Consider the following 8523-nt stretch of genomic DNA (forward strand, 5'->3'; position numbering starts at 1 on the left):
AATAAATAAGGGCCAGGCGTGGTGGCTCACGCCTATAATCCCAGCACCTCGGGAGGCCAAGGCGGGCAGATCATGAGGTCAGGAATTTGAAACTAGCCTGGCCAACATGGCGAAACCCCGTCTCTACTAAAAAATAAAAAAATTTAGCTGGGTTTGGTGGCACACGCCTGTAGTCCCAGCTACTCAGGGGGCTGAGGCAGGAGAACTGCTTGAACCTGGGAGGCAGAGGTTGCAGTGAGCAGAGATCACGCCACTGCACTCCAGCCTCTCCAGCCTAAGCGACAGAGTGAGACTCTGTCTCAAAAAAATAAAGTCAAATAAAATAAAACCTAGGCACCATGCTGCGGGGTGATGAGGGTTCTGGAGAAAAACAAAACAGGCGGGGGCTGGAGTGAAGAGTGGGGGTGCCCCTTCATAGCTCTGACAAAGACTACAGTGCAGCAGTCAGAAAAAAAAAGCTGATTTGAGGCAATGACCAGGGTCAGGGAAACTTGTGAAATTAAGTAAAAAGTGATGGAACAGGCTAGGCGGGAAGTGGTGGCTCACACCTATAATCCTAGTGGTTTGAAAGGCCGAGCAGAGCAGGAGGATCACTTGAGGCCAGGAGTTTGAGATCTGCCTGGACAACATAGCAAGGCCTTGTCTTTACAAAAAATGTAGAAATTAGCTGGGGGCTAGGCATAGTGGCTCATGCCTGTAGGGAGGCTAAGGTGGGCGGAACACTTGAGCCCAGGAATTTGAGACCAGCTGGGACAACATGGCAAAATTCCGTCTCTACAAAAAAATTGCTGGGCGTGGTAGCTTATGCCTGTAATCCCAGCACTTTGGGAGGCTGAGGCTGGCAGATTACCTGAGGTCAGGAGTTCGAGACTAGGCTGGCCAACATGGTGAAACCCCATTTCTACTAAAAATACAAAAATTAGCTGGGCGTGGTGGCGCATGCCTGTAATTCCAGCTACGCAGGAGGCTGAGGCAGGAGGATTGCTTGAGCCCGGGAGATGGAGGTTTCAGTGAGCCAAGACCGTGCACTCCAGCCTGTCCAACAGAGCAGACTCTGTCTCAAAAAAAAGATTAGCTGGTCGTGGTGACATGCACCTGTAATCCCAGTTACTCGGGAGGCTGACGTGGGAGGATCATTGGGCCCCGGGAATGTGAGGCTATGATCATGCTACTGCATTCCAGACTGGTGACAGCCATATTCTGTCTCAAAAAACAAAACAGACAGGGCACAGTGGTTCACCTCAGCCTTCCAAAGTGCTGGGATTACAGGTGTGCACCACCATGCCCAGCCTGAGAGTGCATTAATTAAAGTTTCTATTCTCTTGCTAGTTTGTCATTGCTCCCTCAGTGTGTGGGAAGCATACTTGTCCCCACTTCTCAGTCAGACAGCAGCTTGTCAACCTCCAAGCTTGTTGCCCCTGACCCAAGAGGCCCCAGGCTGTCCTCTCTGCAGAAGGAGCTGTCTTGTGGCTCACTATGCTCAGACTCCCTTTCTTGGCTGCGGCTTCAGCAAGGATCTAGTGCATTGAAAAAGTGTAAAGAAGACCAGTGATATTATTCACAATAGCTAAAAGGTAGAAATAAGTGAAGTGTTCATTGACAGATGAATGGATAAACAAAATGCGTTATATCCACACGATGGTCTATTAATCAGCCAAAAAGGAAGAAGGCCAGGTGTGGTGGCTTGCACCTATAATCCCAGCACTTTGGGAGGCTGAGGCAGGTGGATTACTTGAGGCCAGGAGTTGGAGTCCAGCCTAGGCAGCGTGGGAAAACCCCCTCTCTACTAAAAATACAAAAATTAGCTAGATGTGGTAGCACTGGCGCATGTTTATAATCCCAGCTACTCTGGAAGCCAAGGCACAAGAATCACTTGAAACCAAAAAGTGGAGGAGCCAGCAGCGGTGGCTCATGCCTGTAATCCCAGCACTTTGGGAGGCTGAGGCGGATGGATCTCTTGAGGCCAGGAGTTTGAGACAAGCCTAATAAATATAGTGAGGCCCCAGTCTCTTAAAAAGTAATAATAAGGGGCCGGGTGTGGTGGCTCACGCCTGTAATCCCCGCACTTTGGGAGGCCGAGGTGGGCGGATTGCCTAAGCTCAGAAGTTCAAGACCAGCCTGGGCAACATGGTGAAACCCCGTCTGTACTAAAAATACAAAAATATTAGCCAAGTGTTGTGATGGGTGCTGATAATCCCAGCTACTCGGGAGGCTGAATCAGGAGACTTACTTGAACCCAGGAAGCAGAGGTTTCAGTGAGCCCAGATCATGCCACTGCACTCCAGCCTGGGTGACAGAGCAAGACTCTGTCTCAAATGATAATAATAGTAATAATAATAAGAAGAAGAAGAAGAGGTTTCGCCATATTACCTAGGCTGGTCTCCAACTCCTTGGCTCAAGCCATCTGACCACCTTGGCCTTCCAAATTGCTGGGACTACAGGTTTGTGCCACCACTCTGGCCTTAAACAATTCTTTTTTTAAATTTAATTTAGTTGTTTTTTTTTAAGACGGGGTTTCACCACATTGGTCAGGCTGGTCTTGAACTCCTGACCTCAGGTGATCCACACGCCTTGGCCTCCAAAGTGCTTGGATTATAGGCCTGAGCCACCGTGCCTGGCCAAACAATTCTTTTTGAAAAGAAGAAAATTCTGACACATGCTAGAACATGGATGAACCTCAAGGACATTATGCTAAGGAAAAGAAGCCAAGGACTTGCCAGCCAAGGTTCCAGGCCATCAAGGGCTCCAGTGAGTGAGCAGGATTGAGCAGGTCTCTGGGCAGAGCAGCAGGGGCTCTGCTTTGCTGGGAGTGTGGCACCAGTGGTGGCAGCCTGTGGAGTGGCAGGCTCTATGGAGCAGCTGCACACTCTATTGAAGTATAAGGTGGTAGTCTTTCTCAAGGACGCTGGGGCAACTCCCCTGCGTCTTCAGCAACACCCTCATGCAGGTCCTGCAGCTGCAGTCTACCCTGCATACAACATGCTCGATGATCCCTACCTAGCTAGACAAGGCATTCAAGCCTATTCCACAGCCCGGGAGCGGTGGCTCACACTTGCAATCCCAGCAATTTGGGAGCAAGGCAGGTAAATCATCTGAGGTCAAAAGTTTGAAACCAGCCTGGCCAACATAGCGAAACACCATCTCTATTAAAATATAAAAAATTGGCCGCACACGGTGGCTCATGCCTATAATCCCAGCACTTTGGGAGGCCGAGGCGGGCGGATCACAAGGTCAGGAGATCAAAACCCTCCTGGCTAACACAGTGAAACCTCAACTCTACTAAAAATACAAAATAGCCGGGTGTGGTGGCACAGGCTTGTAATCTCAGCTACTCAGGAGGCTGAGGCAGGAGAATTGCTTGAACCCAGGAGGCGGAGGTTGCGGTGAGCTGAGATCGTGCCACCGCACTCCAGCCTGGGTGACAGAGTGAGACTCTGTCTCAAAAAAACAGACTATTCCATGGGAGCAGAGGCAAGAGGATGGCTTGAGGCCAGGAGTTGGAGCCAAGCTAGGCAACATAGTGAGACTGCCTTGTCTCTACACACACACACACACACACACACACACACACACACACACACAGGCACACACACATTAGCTGGGTGTGGTAGCACGGGCCTGTAACTGAAGTGCCTCTAGCTACTCAGGAGGCTGAGTTGGGAGGATTGTTTGAGTCCCGGAGGTTGAGGCTGCAGTGAGCTACAATTGTGCCATAACAGAATAGGGATCAGGTGGAAGAACTGAAAAAGTTGGGGATCCACTCCACCCTTTGAGATAGAAAAACATACCAAGACTCAAAATGCGAGTGCCCAGGTCCTCACTAAGCAGAGACCCACTGCCAGAAAAAGCCTTACCTATTTGGGTTTTCACTAGTAAGCTAACAACTGCTAGTAACCCATCTTTCTGGTTTGTAAGCAGTCTATGATTTTAGTTTGTCTGGGTTTCGCCCAAGAACACTCTATTGTAAACTTAATTATGACAACCACACTGTAATAAATCAATGTCCTATTATGATATTGCTATAAACAGAATTTGCCTTTACGTTGTCATTCATTTATTTTTTTTTTTTTTGAGAGGGAGTGTTGCTCTGTCACTGAGGCTGGAGCGCAGTGGCACTATGTCAGCTCACTGCAACCTCCCCCTCCCAGGTTCAAGCAATTGTCTTACCTCAGCCTCCGGAGTAGCTGGGATTACAGGTGCCCGCCCCCATGCCTGGCTAATTTTGTATTTTTAGTAGAGATGGGGTTTCACCCTGTTGGCCAGGCTGGTCTTGAACTCCTGACCGCAGGTGATCCGACTGCTGGGATTACAGGCATGAGCCACCGCACCCAGCCTACATTGTCATTTCTTTTCTTTTTTTCTTTTCTCTTGCCTCAGATTTATTTGTACAAACAGCACAGGAGGATCCCAGCCCCATGCAGATGTCAGCCCGGGGGTGGGGAGGGGGTCGCACCAGTCCTTCTGTCCTCACATTGGCAGACAGAGATACCTACTCTGAAGACTTTGTAGGGGCCTGGGCACCTTCGGGAGCCTGAGCTGGAACTGCAGCTGAAGCTGCAACCTGGCCTTGATTTGATCCTTGGCCTTGGCCTTTGGCCAGCAGAGCCTGAGCCCCTTGGCAATGTGGGGCATGAGCACACTTCCCAAGCTCGGGGTGGGCAATGTAGGCAAGCCGATCGAGCTTGAGGCTGACACCCTTTGGGATCTTGGGCCTAACCTCCTTGGGCTTTACAAGGGCCTTGATGGCCTCGTCACCTGCACTCATGGTCTTGGCTTTAGGCCTTCTTGTGGTGCTTCTTGGCAAGGTGAACTTGTTCCTCAGGAACTTGGGGTCCACCCCCTTAAGAAAGTCATCTTTGTGATCTGGGTTTCTTTTTTTTTTTTTTTTTTTTTGAGACGGAGTTTCGCTCTTGTTACCCAGGCTGGAGTGCAATGGCGCGATCTCGGCTCACCGCAACCTCCGCCTCCTGGGTTCAGGCAATTCTCCTGCCTCAGCCTCCTGAGTAGCTGGGATTACAGGCACGTGCCACCATGCCCAGCTAATTTTTTGTATTTTTAGTAGAGACGGGGTTTCACCATGTTGACCAGGATGGTCTCGATCTCTTGACCTTGTGATCCACCCGCCTCGGCCTCCCAAAGTGCTGGGATTACAGGCTTGAGCCACCGCGCCCGGCCCGATCTGGGTTTCTTGATACCATTTCTATGTCATTTTCGGGACTGGTTGTGTGTGGTATGGTTCTTGAACTTGGCCATGACTGCACCTAAGCTGCGATTCCCTAAGGGTGCCTTTTTTTTTGAGACAGAGTTTCACTCTTATTGCCCAGCCTGAAGTGCAATGGCACAATCTCGGCTCACCACAGCCTCTGCCTCCTGGGTTCAAGCGATTCTTCTATCTCAGCCTCCTGTGTAGCTGGGATTACAGGCATGCACCACCATGCTTGGCTAATTTTTTGTATTTTTAGTAGAGACATGGTTTCTTCATGTTGGTCAGGCTGGTCTCAAACTCCCAACCTCAGGTGATCCACCCCCCTTGGCCTTCCAAAGTGCTGGGATTACAGGCGTGAGCCACCACGTCCGGACTTTATTTTTCTTTTGAGACAGGGTCTCACTCTGTCACCCAGACTGGAGTGTAGTGGCTCAATCTTGGCTCACTAAAACCACTGCTTCCCAGGCTCAAGCTATTCTCCCACCTCAGCTTCCTGAGTACCTGAGACCACAGGTGTGAACCACTATGCCAGGCCAATTTTTTTTTTTTTTTTTTGAGACGTTGTCTCTATCGCCAGGCTGGAGTACAGTGGCACAATCTTGGCTCACTGCAACCTCTATCTCTCGGTTTCAAGTGATTCTCCTGCCTCAGCCTCCCTAGTAGCTGGGATTACAGGCACATGCCACCATATCCAGCTAATTTTTGTATCTTTAGGAGAGATGGGATTTCACCATGTTGGTCAGGCTGGTCTCGAACTACTGACCTTGTGATCTGCCTGCCTCAGCCTCCCAAAGTGCTGGGATTATAGACGTGAGCCACTGCACCTGCCCTAATTTTTGTATTTTTAGTAGATGCAGGCTTTTTCTATGTTGCCCAGGCTGATCTTGAATTCCTGTCCTCAAGTGATCCACTTGCCTCCCCTCCCAAAGTGCTGAGATTACAAGCATGAGCCATTGACATTCATTCTTCTTAAAAAAAAAAAAAAAAATTCTTTTGAGACAGAGCCTCATTCTGTCACCCAGGCCAGAGTGTAGTGGTGTGATCTTGGCTCACAGCAACCTCCACCTCCTGGGTTCAAGCAATTTTCATGCCTCAGTCTCCAGAGTAGCTAGGATTACAGGTGTGTACCACCACACCAGGCTAATTTTTGTATTTTTAGTAGAGATGGGGTTTCACCATGTTGGCCAGTCTGGCCTCAAGTGATCTGCCTGCCACAGCCTCCCAAATCATGCTGGGATTATAGGCATGAGTCACTGTATCCAGCCTGTCATTTATTCTTTTTTTTTTTTTTTTTTTTAAGATGGGGTTTCACCATGATGGCCAGGCTGGTCTTGAACTCCTGACCTCAGGTGATCCATCCACCTCGGCCTCCCAAAGTGCTAGGATTCCAGGCATGAGCCACCGCGCCAGGCCGTCATTTATTCTTTACCTGGTTCAGGAGTTCAACTGGGAGCTTAATTATTTATTTTATTATTATGATTATTATTGAGATGGAATTTTGCTTTTGTCGCCCAGGCTGGAGTGCAATGGTGTGACCTCGGCTCACTGCAACCTCTGCCTTGTGGTTTCAAGTGATTGTCCTGCCTTAGCCTCCCGAATAGATGGTATTACAGGTTGTTGCCACCATGCCTGGCTAATTTTTTTGTATTTTTAGTAGTGACGGGGTTTCACCATGTTGGTCAGGCTGATCTTGAACTCCTGACCTCAGGTAATCCACCCACCTTGGCCTCCCAAAGTGATAGGATTACAGGTGTGAGCCTTCACACCTGGCCTAATTTTGTATTTTTAGTAGAGATGGGGTTTCACCATGTTAGCCAGGCTGGTCTCAAATTCCTGACCTCAGGTGACCACCTGCCTCAGCCTCCCAAAGTGCTGGGATTACAGGTATGAGCCACTGTGCCTGGCCTAAGAGCTTATTTATTTATTTTTCTTTTTTTTTTTTTTAAGACCGGGTTTCACCATGTTGGTCAAGTTGGTCTTGAACTCCTGACCTCAGGTGATCTGCCCACCTTGGCCTCCAAAGTGCTTGGATTACAGGCGTGAGCCACCATGCCCAGCTTTTATTTGTTTTTTTCAAGACAGAGTTTCCCTCTTGTTGCCCAAGCTGGAGTGCAGTAGAATGATTTCGGCTCCCTGCAACCTCTACCTCCCAGGTTTAAGTGATTCTCCTGCCTCAGCCTCCCTAGTAGCTGGGATTATAGGCGTTTGGCACCATTCCTGGCTAATTTTGTATTTTTATTATTTTTATTTATTTATTTTGAGGCAGACGCTCGCTCTGTCGCCCAGGCTGGGGTGCAGTAGCAAAATCTGAGCTCACTGCAACCTCTGCCTCTCAGATTCAAGCGATTCTCTTGCCTCAGCCTCCTGAGTAGCTGGGACTACAGGCACGTGCCACCACGCCCAGCTAATTTTTTGTATTTTTAGTAGAGACAGGGGTTTCACCATGTTGCCCAAACTGGTCTTGAACTTCTGACTGTAAGTGATCTGCCTGCCTTGTCCTCCCAAAGTGCTGGGATTACAGGCATGAACCACCATGTGCGGCCTAATTTTGTATTTTTAGTAGAGGCAGGGTTTTGTATTTTTGTATTTTTAGTAGAGAGGGGGTTTTGCCATGTTAGCCAAGTTGGTCTTGAACTCCTGACCTCAGGTGATCCAACCGCCTCAGCCTCCCAAACTAATGGGATTACAGGCGTGAGGCACCGCACCCGACCATCTTGTGTATTCTTTGAGGATAAGGTGGCAGTAAGTGTGTTAGGTTGAGATGGCCCTCAGGCCTGCGCCTTCCCTGTCCCTTTAGCCCAAGGGACAGCATGGTAGAACCCAGTGGCCCCAGTTCATCAACTTGCCATGGAACCAGTTAGTGGCTCCCGTCCTCCTACCCCAGGTGCTTCTGGTCATTTCCGATGACAGCGGGGAAGGCAGTGTCCTTTCCTTATTTTCTCTGTCTTTTTTTTTTTTTTTTACCTGTGTATTCTGGAAGTGTCTTTCCTCTGACAGCGTTGTTGGACATGGGGAAACAAAAAGACATCAAAGAGAAGAAGGATAAAGACCACTCCTCATTCCCTTCCTTCCAGAGGGGCAGCCTGGGAAGATTATGGAGGACGTGACTTTGAGCCATGATGTGACCTTAGATGAGGAGGTGCCTCTGCGCCTTAGGAGGCTCTTCTGTAAAATGGGGCAAATAGGCCGGGCATGGTGGCTCATGCCTGTAATTCCAGCTTCTAGGGAGGCTGAGGCAGGAGAATCGCTTGAACCCGGGAGGTGGAGGTTGTGGTGAGCTGAGATCACCTCATTGCACTCCAGCCTGGGCAACAAGA

The sequence above is a fragment of the Sapajus apella genome, unplaced genomic scaffold (assembly GCF_009761245.1).
Source record: "Sapajus apella isolate SASKATOON/1434 unplaced genomic scaffold, GSC_monkey_1.0 scaffold229, whole genome shotgun sequence".
Classification (NCBI taxonomy): Eukaryota; Metazoa; Chordata; class Mammalia; order Primates; family Cebidae; genus Sapajus; species Sapajus apella.